At 43.9% G+C, this 17,308-nt stretch overlaps 1 pseudogene; it reads right to left on the bottom strand.

The window, feature by feature from the left end:
• Nucleotides 1–521: 521 nt before the first annotated feature.
• On the bottom strand, nucleotides 522–639 carry LOC124778499 (annotated as a pseudogene).
• Between the last annotated feature and the right edge of the window lie 16,669 nt (nucleotides 640–17,308).

Below are 17,308 nucleotides of genomic sequence, written 5' to 3'. Positions count from 1 at the left end.
ATGAATCAGTGACATATTACGCATTCTGGACTTGGAAATGTTCTGTGCTTAGTTGCTGTCCTGTGTCACAATCAAGTAGTACAGAAATGTGGCATTTCAAAAATAAAATAAAAAAATTTCCTTCCTGATTTTCGATCTGTCTGCCTGTAGCTCTGCCACGTAATGAATAAAGATGTACCCTTCATCAAAACTGTAAGCAGGGACCAAAACAGCCCCCACATTACAAGCGGACGCGTTACCTCATGGCTAGCGAAATACTGCAGCAGTATTGCCCCAGTGCCGGCTAGGACAGATAAGATACTGTAAATGTTATAAGTAGGCGAGTAATAACAGACTTGGAATTACTGTTCTTCAGATCCTCCGCCCACCGGTATCACTGGACGCTGAGGTTGGGGGGGGGGGGGGGGGATGTTATCAGCACACCTCTCTCCCGGCCATATATCAATTTTCAAGATAGGAGCCGCTACTTCTCAGTCGAGTAGCTCCTCAGTTTGCCTCACAGGGGCTGAGTGCACCCCACCTGCCAACAGCGCTCGGCAGACCGGATGGTCACCCATCCAAGTGCTAGCCCAGCCCGACAGCGCTTAACTTCGGTGATCTGACGGGAACCGGTGTTACCACTGCGGCGAGGCCGTTGGCTAATTAAGATAGAAGAGGAGGAAAAAAATCTGACTTTAAATATACTATTCCAGTTAGATTTCAGCCTATAGCTTGTGAATAAAACAGTTACTGGAGATTTACTATGACCGCGAATTTGTAATGAGAAAATATTTAAAGAAAAACTGCATAAAGTAAATTAATATTGTATAAACCCCAAGATCCCGTTTTACTTCCGGGAACCACAACAGCAAACATCTATATGAGAAGCTCCCCAATCCTGTTAAAATTCTGATAATGAAATCCTTTGATAGTGAAAAACGGTAAATCAATCTGAGGCTTATTTGATAAATAAGGGCACAGTATACTGTAATTTTGCTTATCGGTGACAGTTCAACCCAGATAAATTTGCATCTAAACATGAATGAATGGATATAAGACGTTAAGTGGCATGTAAACAAAGATGGCGTACTTTGACTGCTGTTAGATTCAAAGTTCCCTCTAATAACTTAACTTGCACGAGTGGCGAATAAGCTACTTCTTTGCAATTGGTCAGTGTAAATAACTTCAGTAGCAGATGCCTCAACTTACATGACTGGCCACATTTCACAGTACATCACATAAATTCTCCTGCCAAAGCCGGCCGGAGTGGCCGTGCGGTTCTAGGCGCTACAGGCTGGAGCCGAGCGACCGCTACGATCGCAGGTTCGAATCCTGCCTCGGACATGGATGTGTGTGATGTCCTTAGGTTAGTTAGCTTTAATTAGTTCTAAGTTCTGGCCGACTGATGACCTCAGAAGTTAAGTCGCATAGTGCTCAGAGCCATTTGAACCATTTCTCCTGCCGAAACGACTGTACATACACGTCGAAGCACACCCCTCCGAAACACACACACAACGCATGCAACGACTAGTACAACTACATTGAAAACCAAAAACAAATATATGATGGCAGTAACTACTGTTAGTGCTTGGGTCAACAATCACTGAAGGTGAACAATCTTTACAATACACTACTTTTGCTTATGCAGAGAAACGTGAAGAGATAGTCAATTACAAAGCAAGAAGAAATAGTTACAATTGTGAAATTCTCGAAAGTGTTTTGAATTGTGTCTGTTCTGGGTCGGCGTGATGTGGCTACGGCGGAAGAGGCAGTTTGAAGTTACTGTTATGAATCCTGTAAGTTCATGATGTCGTGTCCGTGTCATTAATATATCCTCTTTCCTTACATTCTGTTTCGGCTGGCGGTGGTAATAAGTTGCGTAGCATCCATTTGTCGTAGGCCGGAAGAAAGTAACTGTTCATGCAGCACTTCACGGTCGTATTAGTTCAACTACAACTTTCACACACGACACTTTCGCACAGTCCATACACCATGTTTAAATTAACATTCCATTTGTTACAATTTGCCAACTGCGAAGTTAGACAGTCCATCTGCCGTTAATATTCATGGTTTGTGATTTAAAAAAATGTGTGTGAATTCCTAAGGGACCAAACTGCTGAGGTCATCGTTGCCTAGAGTTACAAACTACTGAAACTAACTTACTCTAAGAACAACACACACACACACACACACACACACACACACACACACACACCATGCCCGAGGGAGAACTCGATTCTTCGGCGTGAGTGGCCGCACAGTCCGTGACATGGTGCCTCAAACCGCGCGGCCACTGCGCGTGGCTCGTGATGGCTCTGTTCCCGCGAAAACAGTCACTTAAGTAGCAACACAGTTCATAGTTTCCACATTGGCGGTTAGTGCTTTACCATACGTCACATTTCGGTGTCAAGAAAAAATAAGCAACCTTAAATTCACAGCTCATGTAATGCAGTTCAATTCTGTGCCGACGACAATACTGTCTCCTCACGAGTGCATTGACACTGCCACAAGCATCATACTGCAAAAACCAACAGCGTTCGCGTAATGCAACGTCCGTTTAGAATATCAATCATAAAGTCAAGTTTCAAACCATGTCCAACACACGAAAGACCGATACTAATATCGCGTTAAACGCAGACCAATACAGTTTGGTGTGCGTATTGAATACCACACACAAACCTGCTTTCGTACCGCCACGCTCACACGCATTCCGCAACTGTTTGCCACACTGTTCGACCCGACAACTATCGCTAGCTTTCTCGCTCTACAGTTCTTACAACACTTTTGCCTATTTCATTCTGTTTCACAAATACAATTAATAAAACTATTTGAAAGATTATCAGGAAGAATCCAAGTCTTTACATAAGGAACTCGTATAGAAAACCGCAAAGTAAACATTGTCACACTTCATGTTCTACACTAGATAACCAAATGAAAAATATTCTACGTCGTCAGAAATATATCTATAAAGAACATGATCTACACTATATAACCAAATGAAAAATATTCTACGTCATCAGAAACATATCTATAAAGAACAAGGTAGTAGAAGAACGGAAAGAATCATATCTCGTTTTTAGTCATGGCACCACAAGCTACGTTTTAGCAGTCAGTTACTGAGGAATCAAGAATGTGAACACTCTCTGTTTGGTGTAGTACAGACTAAGTTCAATTTAACATACTGCACACTATTTGAGACATGTTTTGCTCATCATCAGGAGCTGATGCGCACAGAAAACTGTTAAGGAAAAATAAATTATCATTACTTAACATAGAAATGATTTTTTCCCTGTTCACTGCTGAAGTGGCTATTGGAGTATTTGGGGGGAGATGGTGTCAGTGAGATGCCAGAAATCCACGTCCAGTGGTGCCTTCTGCTGGCGTGCAGCTATGTCTCGTTGGGATTGACACCTTAGCCAGTAATTCACTTTGGCTACTACACTGGGAATATGTTGTGCGTAGAGTCAGGGGTGAGTGGTGTTGATGCTGTTCACCCACAGTTGAGCAATCCTTTCACATATAGAAATTAAGTATGGCCTATCATCTCATGTTTTAATCATCGTTATGATTCAGTAGCATATGGCTAGTTTCTGCAAATTCTAGGATCCTCTGCCCATCTTTGCTGCTGCAGTAGAACTCTAAAGTTGTCATATCAGTATTGTGGTAGCCTAGAAGGGTCATTCATCTTAAAACAGTAGAGGCTAAATTAATAACATTCTGCGCAAGCGACGTACAGAATCTCAGCACCATACTCAGCTTGGAGAACCAGTTGTTACTGTAGGTTTTCTCTGTCTTAAGCATATGGCACACAGAAAATTTATCAAAATACGCGCTTTTCGCTTTTACTGACAAAGAATCAGAAGCTGACATATTTTAATTATTACTAAAGTATGATACATATCTATCTCTTAGTATTTATGGACTGAGTGTTAGTTTTTCTCAAGGATGACTTAGTCTAGACATTACAGTCAGTGTTTTGTGTTCCTTGTTCCACTTTCTGATAATAATTGCCTCTCCTTTCACGTTAGTAGAAACTGGAATCGAAATTGCTTGCGACCATATTTCATCACACTTGAACAGTGTTCATTATCTCCAGGCACGAAAAATTCTAATCGTTACTGCGAGATAAATACGAGAACCTCTAATAAGAAAATGGGCGTTGATAAATACACTCATAGCGCTGTGCCTCGGTCACGTGGCCGAAGACATCTGACTGCGGCGCCAGCCGTATTGAGGGTATCCAGCAACCGCTGAGGGCTGAGGAAACTGTACAATTCTTAGCGCAGCCACGAGCTGTTTAGCGGAAATGTTTCTGAAACTTTTTGCTATTACAGGTGGATAAGAAAATGAAACGCATTATGTTTGAAGTTCCATAAGGCTGATAACTTAAGCAGATATCTGATCGCTATTTAAGAACCTAGGGAGCGGAGAGGACTCAAATGCGCGACTTTATTTACAGAGCACAAAGCTTACCACCTGACCATGAGCAGATACGTTTTTGTAATAGCTCGAAAAGACTGACAGACTTTCCTACATACACTTTCCCATTCTACGGTATTATGTGGTGTGTGTGTGTGTGTGTGTGTGTGTGTGTGTGTGTGTGTGTGTGTGTGTTTTCAACTTATTACCACTCAACGTTGAGGTTACCAGCGTCCTTACACATATAAAAACAAACGAATGTGAATAAACTGACTAAAATTGCTGTCACACAGCGAGTAGGAAACCTGTAAACTGATGCTCATTCACTAACTCCCACCTCGCTCACACTGACCCTCCACAATCACTCTGTCTCACATGTCTTACGATGGATGAGTGTGAAAGGTGCTATACATGGGATTAAAACAGAAATAAAAACCATAGAAGAGGTAAAAGAGAGGGACAGGGAAATATGGCTGGCTCCTACAATGTTGCCGCGTCGTCAGTGTTGCCGAACTTAGAATTCTGATGGGTTGTCAGCAGTATTGGCCGCCCTAAGTGAATGACTCTGACTTTGTCACTGCGGCAGCCTCCCAGCGGCCAGGTTTTACGTCTAATACTGCACTTCCTTGTGATCTCGATGAAATATTCTGAATGGCTTCCATCTATGATGTGACGCTGAGTAACTAAAATTCATTGTTTGATTCCAGATCTGACGTCTGGCAACTAAACTACGATTGCTTTCTATGACGTTCCGAGTAATCTACATTAAGGGACATGGACGTAAGAGAAAAAGGTATACCACAGCAGTGTTATGTTGGTTTACCGGTAACACGCCACATTTCCAATGCATGGGTTGATATGAAAATCGGTTTGGATCTCGCTGGAGAAATGCTGCAGTTTGAAAGTCTTTTTATTGTTTGTATTTTCGATTTGCAAATCGCCAGAATGAAATTCTGTGATTAAATCGTAAGACAAACTCTGCATCATAATCTGTCTCACAACCTCCATTCAACACTTTGTAGGAGTGAGCAGAAGTGTCTATTTTGGAAATACTGAGCTGCTTCTCCATAAAGACTCAGAAAAGGCTCGAAGGGACCATAAACGGCAGTTATTTGTTCGTTGCTTGTCATTTAGGGTATCATCACCCAAGAAAAACGAACATACTGAGGTAAACCTGGAGATGAAAAAGTACTGAACAGCAGAATTGCACTCTTTCTCATATCTTTCTTTTTGTATCTACATCAGAAGAGAAACATTTTCCTTGTAAATATACGTTTTGATTACTGTGTGATATACTTGAATGAGTTCATAGCTGTGACAGAAAAGAACTATTTTCTGTCATTACATAAAGCTTTCGTCGTAAGATAGATATGATAAAACTATAGTTCAGCTGCATTTTCTGATACATTTCAGTCATAGTGATAGACTTTATGCTTCAAAGATTCGCAAGCCATTTTGCGCATCAGGAATTGTCGCATGAGTAACTTTGCCTTCGCTGTGTCGAAATTTTATGACGCATTAGCAGATATTACGTTTCCACACTCTCCCACAAACGGCATCTACAAAACAAGCAGATCTGATAAAACCAGTCAGAATATCTACTGTGTCCATTTCAACATTTCAATTAGCTTACGTTCCTCATAGCTCCGTTTATGGAATTCAAAGACAGATGGGCTGTCTGCGTGTCCGTCAAAGACTCACTGCGCCACTTTCGCTCAATATATCACTTCCCTTTCGTGCAAGAGGTGTGACATCTCAGATCATATCGCACCGTATCTTAAGTATACCACATGTGATTGGTAGAATGGGGTAGTGGTCAGTCTGTAATCTGCAGGTGGTAAGAGTTTTTGGTTTAGAAGGACAACGAGAATTATTACGTATTCATAACTTTAAAGAAGTCATAAGTGCATAACTAGGGCTGTAATGGATTCAGACGCTCAGCACGTCTACACCGCTGGTCCTGCACCACTTTTTCTCTTCATGTGTTGTGATTTCTTGTTGGCATTAAAAGCGAGATTGGCGTTTTGCCTGCGTGTAAATAAAGAGAAGAAAAATTAATACGATGCTTTTTCTCAGTGTGCAAATACTAAATATTTTTCGATTCATACCTCCAATGGCATTGTTTTCGTGCACCATGCGCAAAAAAAAATTAGTTTCATTTTTGTCTCAATCTTTCTGATGAATAGTCGTAAAATAATTTAAAATGACGAGTCTATTCAAGTACTAAACAGAGCGAAATATATAGCCTAGTGATAATGTGTATTTTGCTCCTTTTTGTTTTTCTTTTTAAATCAAAATAATTTTCCTCTTCGTTGAGAGAAGACAAAACGTCCATTTGTCACAAACAAAATTCTCTGCCTATAATTCAGTAACATGTTCAGGTTCCGTTCTTCTCTACAACGACATTTGCCCGCCGGGAAGTAGAGGCAACAAATTTCCGGATGAATCTGGTATTGTGAGAAGTCTTCGCATGGGTCATGGGGTGCTTCGGACAGCGCCGGTTGCCGGCTTGGTTGTCGGTGCTGGTCTGCACCTTACAGATTTCTTCATCTCTGGCTACTCGTGCTCTGAGGGACTGCGGTCAGCGCCTTTGGTAGACCAGTCCAACAGCTCAACGTATCCATTCGAAACTAGTGTTTTACACACTTCGTTGTGTTGACAGCAGAATAGTTATGTTGGAAGATTATTGTGCCTCCAGACAATCTCAGACGATCAGAAGGAACCATCACGTTCTCCAGTATTTCGCAGTAGTAACGACGAGAAACGGGTGGCCCAGTTGTCACAGAACGCCGCGACCACTTGCTCATATCCGTCCCCAAGCTGTGACGGCATTTCGGCCACATCTTAGCGTCTGAAGGACATATTTGCTGTCGAATCTCCATCCACTTGGTCGACGAACGTGGACTGCAGTATTTGGTGCTGCAGAAAACACCAGCTCGCCGGAAATATAACTTGCTCCCAGCACGGAAGTGGTTTCCTGCAGTACGCCAGGGCCAAATCTAATCTGGCACCCTTAAGCTGCTACTTCAACATTTCCTTAAACGCTGATTTTCGTCCACACGTTCCTTTCGCGTTGAGATGACGACGAATGGCCGACCTGTTTACACTTACCTGGAGGATGTTCCTAATTTCTGCGTTATTCCTGAAAGGGTCTTCGCCATTGCTGTGGAGTATCCTATTGCACTGATTCTCCGTGGTAGAGGTGGACCATACTCTTCACCTAGAAATATACCGTAGCTCTTCTCTATCCTAGGGCAGGGGAAATATCCTGATACAGCACCTGCCTTCATAAAGGTGAAGAACGCGACCTTTATCATATCGCTTGAGCTCTGACATTTTTCAAGTAGGGACCTACTGACAAGGCAGGAGAAACGAAGTGCGGTACAAGGTGGAGAGCACTTAGTTCGCGTCAGAAGTCAAATTCATTCCCGATTACATGCTTTGAGACAACATTTCATAAGTTAGTTGCTTTGAGTACTGTTTCGAGTATCGTGTAGTTGTATTTTGTCTCTAAACATTACACATAATAATGAGACCGTTTTCAGAGACTGAAGGTCAAATTTACATTCACGTTGTGTTGCAGGTAATCCTGCTCGTATTCTAGTCAGCTGTGTTCCCTGTAACAGCGCGCCATACAAATGGGAGAATAGTAGAGCAGATAAAGCGGTGAAGGTCACAGACCTCTTGTCATCGCGTTCGAATTCTGCCACTTCTACAAATTTTAATTCATTGTAAACAAAGAATGTTAATTTAGGAGGACAACGTAAGTGTAACGTTGAAAGTACTAGCTGTAGCCGGCCGCGGTGGCTGTGCGGTTCTAGGCGCTCCAGTCCGGAGCCGCGCTGCTGCTACGGTCGCAGGTTCGAATCCTGCTTCGGGCATGGATGTATGTGATGTCCTTAGGTTAGTTAGGTTTAAGTAGTTCTAAGTTCTAGGGGACTGATGACCACAGCAGTTGAGTCCCATAGTGCTCAGAGCCATTTGAACCCATTTTACTAGTTGTATCGTAAACATTTGTGTATATGGTTTCCAATGCTCATTCTAGGAAGGCGAGGACAAATGGTCTCCTCCGGTTTCCCTGTTATTAATACACCTGAGATTGAGGATGACCTCAGCTTTCAGTTGTTAATCGTTTAGTATATTTAGCAGTACCATACACTTAGATGTTAAACTCCGTTTCAACTAATGATTTCCACAGCTACAGGAACACGACGTATGAAACATCTTAGGCAAACTGTAATGCAGTGCTATCAGACGAAAAGATCAACCTGGACCAGACTGTCTAGACTTCGTTTTTAAATCTTCTCCTACGTGGACAATAAGCTTTTCTTACATGGTAAATTTATGAACGGTGCTGCTTAAGATGTCTTGAAATTAAACTGAATTTCTTTACCTATTACTGCATCAAAAGGAATCAAACAGCACTAAATATACTTTGTGAAGCTATTACTGGCTGCATTTTGCCAATTTTCGCTGGATAGAAGGGAGTAAGCTCATTGAACAGCAGGTTAATCTCCCAGAAGGAAAGGAGGAACGAAACGAAACTACTCATTTAGGAGGTCATGTGACTTTTATTTCGGTGATTACAAAATCAAGTGAAACGAACAGTGAGTTTGGCAGCACGATGTCGCAGTGCCTGGGGCCTGAAATGATGCAGTCAGTTCAGGTCAGGAATGCACAGAACAGGAAGCCGCGGCACTGTTAAATTTTGCAATTCGTATGCATTGTTTGCAAACGAAATTACTGCTGCAGTATAGCTACAGAGCCCAGTATCTTAACTGCGCATTTCCCGCAGAGAAAGAGCAGGAGTAAACAGTCTTCGCTGCCCCAGCTTACTGCAACTGGTGTCCCACAGTGTTAGAATTTCTGGTTGGCAGCTAATTGTACGGCCTCTGAATTGGATGTCAGTTTTGAAACGCTGAAATATTGTTCTATATCGTTGAAGTGGAAACTGTAGTTAGAGTAATTTCCCGAAAATATGAACTTGGTCTCCTTAAAATGAATTTATTGTAACGAAAACAGTTAATCTGCAATATTTTCTTCCTTGTGCTACTTGGAATAAGCAACTCGACCAAATCGTGTGGAGAGAATGAGCGTGACATTTAACAAACGACATTGACATTCTCTGGCTTTGCAATTGGTTTTCACCACGAGTTGTAGCATTTTACAAGCGCCGTTGCGGACGACTCATACCCAAGGATTTTCTCTTTCTGGTGATAAAAGACAGCTTTGCACTTACGCACGGTTGAGGACCTAACAGAAAAGAGGTAGTTGTTCGGGTCTTGATAGTTGGCATTAATGGGGGAAGATGCGCTTGTAAACATATGCTCGTCCGTCTACTCAATGAAGGTATCGCCTTGAAATCAGGGATATAATATGAAATATTTTGTGGTGTTATTATGAAAAAGAGGACGATGGAGGTAGCGAAGTTTAGCAGAAAGAAAAATAACGACTTCTTGATTGTAAGAATTGAATGTGAAGGAGAAGTAAAGACGTTCTGTCAAGAGACGTGCCAGAAACAATCAGATTTTACGTGCAAACCGGACGAAAGTGAAAACCTTTCATCATCAAAAGAATTTATAGTGGCAGTGAAAAATGCAGCGTTACCGAACGAGTGCAGCAGTGTGCAAATGCCAGTTCTGGAATATATAAGAACAGTGGAAGGCACAAAAGCCGACTACAATCCAGGAGCTACATTCCTCGATCTATGTATTTTTAGCTAAAGCCAAGAGAGAAGTATGGAAGTCAAACAGCGAGAGGCGTCGCTTGCGACTCGTTACGGCAGAAGTGGGACTCAGACGGTGAAGAACCGGGTGTGGCCACATGCTGGCAACGGAGTGGGACAGTCACGAACCGATTTCCAAGAATGCAACGCAGTTGTCCGGCTCTCTAGTACGCAAATCAGGCGACGAAGTCTGTAATCGCATACATACGCTGCATTTCGTCAGAACAGACGAAGTCGATGACCAAATGCTAATTTCAGTTTGAAAGCAGCAACATTCAGGCAGTCACTAAACTACAGCGATTTCTCAAGGACACTCTTTGCGAATCAACTTAACCGCACTCACGTGGATAAGTATGTCAGTTGTAATTATGTAAGAAAATTATAAACTGTGAAATTCTGTTAACGGTATCTCTAGTTAAATCATGTGACGATCACACTAGACAATCGACGATAGACCAAGAACTAAGTGCTCTTTTAACGTTGTCAATAAAGGTTAAGCTGTATGCATATTGTGAAATACTGATACGTACTTGTACAGTATTTTATGATATCTGTGGTTGCACAGAATATCCCGAAGAGACAATCACATCAGGAAAAAAAAAATTATAAGGTCCCGTAATGTATGCCGTCACTCTACACGGCAAATTCTACCGATTAATCTAATGAGCTTTCCTATCATACGCCTTAAGTATCTTGGGGAAATGACACAAAGTCTAAATCAGTATGGCCAAACGGAGATATGAATGCTTCTCCTCTGAAATGTGAATGCACATCTCTACCTACATCACACATCGCAAGCCACCTAACGGTGTGTGGAATAGGATTTCTGGCACCACTCCTCTCTCTCCGCCCCCCCCCCCTCTCTCTCCCCACTCCCGCCCCTCTTCCCTGTTCCTCTAGCGAATGGCGCGTCGCGTGGCAAAAATGGTTGTTGGTAAGCCTTTGTATTGGCTCTAATTTCTCGAATTTTCTCGTCGTGATCATTTCGCGAGGTGTGCGCGGGAGGAAGTAATATGTTGCCCGTCTCTTTCCGGAAAGGGCTCCCTCGAAATTTCAATAGTAAGCCTGTCCGTGATGCACACCGCCACTCTTGTAATGGTCGAGAAAGCCTCCTGTAATCCACTTCTTTCAACGATCAGTTACATTTTCTTATGATTCTTCCTCAATCTGGCATCTGGTTTCCCTAGTGTTCATTTTATGTGGCCATTCCACCTAAGATCGCACTGGATAGTAACTTCTGGATATTTTAGGGTACAAACTGTTTACAACAATTATGCCATCAACAGTGTAGTTGTGCGGTAGTGGATTTCTTTGTATGCGCAATGTGGTGTCACCGCCAGACACCACACTTGCTAGGTGGTAGCCTTTAAATCGGCCGCAGCCCGTTAGCATTCGTCGGACCCGCGTGTCGCCACTATCAGTGATTGCAGACCGAGCGCCGCCACACGGCAGGTCTAGTCTAGAGAGACTCCCTAGACCTCGCCCCAGTTGTACAGCCGACTTTGCTAGCGATGGTTCACTGGCAAAATACGCTCTCATTTGCCGAGACGATAGTTAGCATAGCCTTCAGCTACATTTGCTACGACCGAGCAAGGCGCCATATTCAGTTACTATAATCTGAACAGATAATATTGTGAATCATGTATCGTCAAGAGCGACGTTCATCATTAATGGATTAAAGTTAAGTATCAAACTAATTACGTCTGCTCTCTGAATTCTAATTCCTTGTCATGTTCCAGACCTCACGTCAGTATAGTCCTTCCCCCCTCACGCCAGCCTGTGTGAGCTAAAAGGCGTGCATTTCGGCCTCCTCTACTAACACGGTGTTGGCTCTTCTGCCAACACAACACGCAATATGTTATATTTATTCACATTCAGGGTCAACTGCCAGAGCCTGCCCCATTCTTCAGTCCTCTGCAGTTCATTCTGTAAATCGATACTGTCTTCTGGCGTTGCAACTTTCTGACCGACAACCGCATCATTTACGAAGTCTGATAGCCCTACCGACGCTGTCTTCTAGCTTATTTATACATGACGGTCAGAAACAGCCCGAAAAGCCTGTATTGGCGTTGCATGTAAGGTTGTTCTGAGAAATAATTCTAAGGAAAAATGTTCGATACTTGCGCCGTTTCCTTGTTAACTACATTGAAATTAGCCTATCAAGCCGCTGCACGCACGAATTCAAGTGGCCACTAGAGGCTATATCGGCAAGCGTGTGCTCTGTTACGTTTCCTACAACCGAACAAGAGCGCGGTACAAAAACTGATCGTGGGACCGTAGAGAGGATGGACCCAGAGGCAAAGCCGAAGCGGTCTCGTGCGTTGTCGTCTACGCAATGAGAATAACTCACACGAGTGGTATCTGGCGGGCGGCTTGAATTTGTGAGCTCGACGGCCTGATTGGCTAATCTGAGTGCTAGTTAATTCGGAAAACGCGCTACTGCAATTTGCATGAAGATGGCGTGAGATGATGCGGTCATTTGGATGCACTTTTAGCAACTTTTCTTATGTATTGACCACATTTTTATTTTTCCAACAACCTTAGGCGTTTCGACTTCCGTTATTTTCAAAGGCAGTGTTAGGCCAGTCATCTAAAATTGCTCATTTGATACGCTCTACCAGGCCAACATTCTCGATAACGACACAAGTGCAAACTTGAGTTTCTTCTTCGAAGTACAATGAACAGTAGGTGCGAAGGACTACATTCCTGTCTTACACCCTTTTTAATTCGAGCACTTCGGTTTTCGTCGTCCACTCTTATTATTCCCTCTTGGCTCTTGTACACCTTGTAAGGGGTTCATTATATAAGAGGCTTTTTGTTGACTACCCTACTGGAGCAAACGTAATTTCGATGTATTGCTCACACGCTGCCTGCGATATAAAACATCTCTGCTGCAAAGAATCGCAGGTCATTGCAATGTCGGCAGCAGTAACAACCGCTCGGTCTTACAGAGTAGCCGCAGTAGTTCGTTGTTACGGAGTGCTCGCAATAGTCCACTGCTACGGTGCAGTCGTAGTGGCTCAGCGCTACAGTACAGTTGCTAGCCGTGTAACAGCAATAGCAGTCGCCGCTGGTGCAACCCAGTTCATTGCCATGTAGTGTAAGGTAAACTTTATAATTCTTCGTCGCCATGTGCATACTTAAATTTGTTGTCTGAGATGTTAATATGAATTTGTTTCCATCTTTCTGTAATTTGTCAGCACTAATTAAGTCAGACATGTAATGTTCAATTTTGTATGTAATGGTTTACAGAAAGGTTTTCAATAATAAGGTTTTGCAGAAGAAAATTTTTTTACCAGTCATTTACTTGAATTTAAATTTTTTACAAATGTGTTGTTTAACAATCGGAGGACCAGCTATGCAGCTGTGTCAACAAGCAAAGTCAGTTTTTTTTTCTAATAATGCAAATCTCAGACAAACGTTGTTCAGTAGTAGTAGATAGGCCAGCATTGCACTAAGCTGTGCCATTTAGAAGCAGACAGTGTTATCCGGTGACACCATTACGAGGTAAGAATTTTCCAGTTTATTCAGTTTGATTTCACAGGGCCATGACATACTGCTGCTTACATCCAAAATTGATCAGTTACAGTTCTCAGTCGATTTTGTACAGCAAACTTTTATATACGGGAAGGCTACAACATTGCATATTAGCCGTCTCTCCCTATATTTCTCCCTACAGCTGTTACCAGCTTTGACCAGACTACGGTTTTCCAGTCCTCCCGGGTCCGACCGACTTGCTCACGAGCTGAGAAGAGCCGCTGCAGGCGATGTCGAGCTGTCAGCAAAGGCACTCACCTCGGTCGTCTGCTGCCAAAGCGCATTAACGACAGATTTCGCTGCACTGTCCGAACTGATACGTCCGTCGTACGTCCCACGTTGAGTTTTGCGGTTATTGCACGCAGTGTTGCTTGTCTGTTAGCACTGACGCAAACGCCGCTGCCCTCGTTCGTCACCTGGCAGAAACTGTGGAGCGCCGAAACGAAGTGTCGCGTGCGACCAGCTCCAACTAGCACTCCGCGTTCAAACGCTCTCAAATCTCGTCGTGCGGCCGTAAGCACGTCCGAAGCCTTCCCACGTGAATCACCAGAGTGCAAATGACTGCCCTGCCAGTGCACTGCTGACACCGCCGTCATCTGTGCATGTGCTAGCCAGAGACTTAGCCGGCCGCGGTGGCCGAGCGGTTCTAGGCGCTCAGTCCGGAGCCGCGCGACCGCTACGGTCGCAGGTTCGAATCCTGCCTCTGGCATGGATGTGTGTGTGTGATGTCCTTAGGTTAGTTAGGTTTAAGTAGTTCTAAGTTCTAGGGGACTGATGACCTCAGAAGTTAAGTCCCATAGTGCTCAGAGCCATTTGAACAAGAGACTTAGAGCAGTTGTGCTTTGCTGCTAGTGGGAGTAGTACGACTGGGATGAGCTGCGAGTGAAAGTACCGTTTCAGCATTTCATTTAGAAACTACGTACAATGTCAGTTCGCAAAAACTTCACTAAAATGACTTCAATTTTAAACCAGCCACCTGGGTAGCCAAAATAACAACATACACTACTGGCCATTAAAATTACTGCACCAAGAAGAAATGCAGATGATAAACGGGTATTCATTGAACAAATATATTATACTAGAACTGACACGTGATTACATTTTCACGCAATTTGGGTGCATAGATCCTGAGAAATCAGTACCCAGAACAACCACCTCTGGCCGTAATAACGGCCTTCATACGCCTGGGCATTGAGTCAAACAGAACTTGGATGGCGTGTACAGCTACAGCTGCCCATGCTTCTTCAACACGATACCACAGTTCATCGAGAGTAGTGACTCGCGTATTGTGACGAGCCAGTTGCTCGGCCACCATTCACCAAACGTTTTCAGTTGGTGAGAGATCTGTAGAATGTGCTGTCCAGGGCAGCAGTCGAACATTTTCTGTATCCAGAAAGGCCTGTACAGGACCTGCAACATGCGGTCGTGCATTATCTTGCTGAAATGTAGGGTTTCGCAGGGATCGAATGAAGGGCAGAGCCACAGGTCGTAACACATCTAAAATGTAACGTCCTCTGTTCAAAGTGCCGACAATGCGAACAAGAGGTGACAGAGACGTGTAATCAATGGCACCCCATACCATCACGCCGGGTGATACGCCAGTATGGCGATGACGAATACACGCTTCCAATGTGCGTTCACTGCGATGTCGCAAAACACGGATGCGACCATCATGATGCTGTAAACAGAACCTGGATTCATCCGAAAAAATGACGTTTTGCCCTTCGTGCACCCAGGTTCGTCGTTGAGTACACCATCGCAGGCGCTCCTGTCTCTGATGCAGCGTCAAGGGTAACCGCAGCCATGGTCTCCGAGCTGATAATCCATGCTGCTGCAAACGTCGTCGAACTGTTCGTGCAGATGGTTGTTGTCTTGCAAACGTCCCCATCTGTTGACTCAGGGATCGAGACGTGGCTGCACGATCCGTTACAGCCATGCGGATAAGATGTCTGTCATCTCGACTGCTAGTGATACGAGGCCGTTGGGATCCAGCACGGCATTCCGTATTACCCTCCTGAACCCACCGATTCCATATTCTGCTAACAGTCATTGGATCTCGACCAACGCGAGCAGCAGTGTCGCGATGCGATAAACCGCAATCGCGATAGGCTACAATCCGACCTTCATCAAAGTCGGAAACGTGCTTACACGAGGCATCACAACAACGTTTCACCAGGCAACGCCGGTCAACTGCTGTTTGTGTATGAGAAATCGGTTGGAAACTTTCCTCATGTTAGCACGTTGTAGCTGTCCCCACGGGCGCCAACCTTGTGTGAATGCTCTGAAAAGCTAATCATTTGCATATCACAGCCTCTTCTTCCTGTCGGTTAGATTTCGCGTCTGTAGCACGCCATCTTCGTGGTGTAGCAATTTTAGTGGCCAGTATACTATATTTATTAACAACATACCACTTCCTGCGTACAATGCTAGACTCTTTAAAAGTAATTAACTGACACGCTGATAAAGAAAGCCGCTAAGAATAAAAGCAATGAAACTATAAGACATTTCCGCGCGGGATTAGCCGAGCGGTCTAGGCGCTGCAGTCTTGGACTGTGCGGCTGGTCCCGGCGGAGGTTCGAGTCCTCCCTCGGGCATGGGTGTGTGTGTTTGTCCTTAGTATAATTTAGGTTAAGTAGTGTGTAGGTTTAGTGACTGATGACCTTAGCAGTTAAGTCCCATAAGATTTCACACAGATTTGAACATTTTTTAAAACACATTAAGGCAGAGAATAATTATACATTATTATTCGACATTATTTTTCAGAATGTGAATTCCTTGACAACTGTACTAGGTGTAGATCTACTACCGAAAAAGTGAGGTGTGAAAATTTATGCCAGACTGGGACTCGAACCTGTATTTCCCGCCTATTGCGAGCGGTCGTCTTAATAGCATCGGCTATCCGTGCACGCTCCCCGTAATGACGCAAATCGCCGAAAGCGAATTCCTTGACATCAGCTGCATTACGTGTAGATCAGCTACCCACGGTGATAACATTTGTTTCAATTCCTCTTTGTCTCATTCTCACTTTTGCTGCGACCATGAATTCAGTGACTACAGTGTAAGGATGTAGACTGTGTGGCCTGTGGAACTTTCCATCGGTCCGTGGACTGTGTAGGGATAACCGAAATATTTAAGGCGAACGCTCGGGTTAAGTCGGGAATCCGGGTTCGAGACCCATTCTGGCATAAATTTCCATACGTCAGTATTGGGTACTAGATCTATATATAACTAACATAGGTCAAGAGCCCCACCCATGAACCATGGACCTTGCCGTTGGTGGGGAGGCTTGCGTGCCTCAGCGATACAGATAGCCGTACCGTAGGTGCAACCACAACGGAGGGGCATCTGTTGAGAGGCCAGACAAACGTGTGGTTCCTGAAGAGGGGCAGCAGCCTTTTCAGTAGTTGCAGGGGCAACAGTCTGGATGATTGACTGACCTGGCCTTGTAATACTAACCAAAACAGCCTTGCTGTGCTGGTACTGCGAATGGCTGAAAGCAAGGGCAAACTACAGCCGTAATTTTTCCCGAGGGCATGCAGCTTTACTGTATGATTACATGATCATGGCGTCCTCTTGGGTAAAATATTCCGGAGGTAAAATAGTCCCCCATTCGGATCTCCGGGCGGGGACTACTCAAGAGGATGTCGT

The sequence above is a fragment of the Schistocerca piceifrons genome, chromosome 2, assembly GCF_021461385.2.
Source record: "Schistocerca piceifrons isolate TAMUIC-IGC-003096 chromosome 2, iqSchPice1.1, whole genome shotgun sequence".
NCBI lineage: Eukaryota > Metazoa > Arthropoda > Insecta > Orthoptera > Acrididae > Schistocerca > Schistocerca piceifrons.
This window is presented reverse-complemented; position numbering and strand designations above follow the sequence as displayed.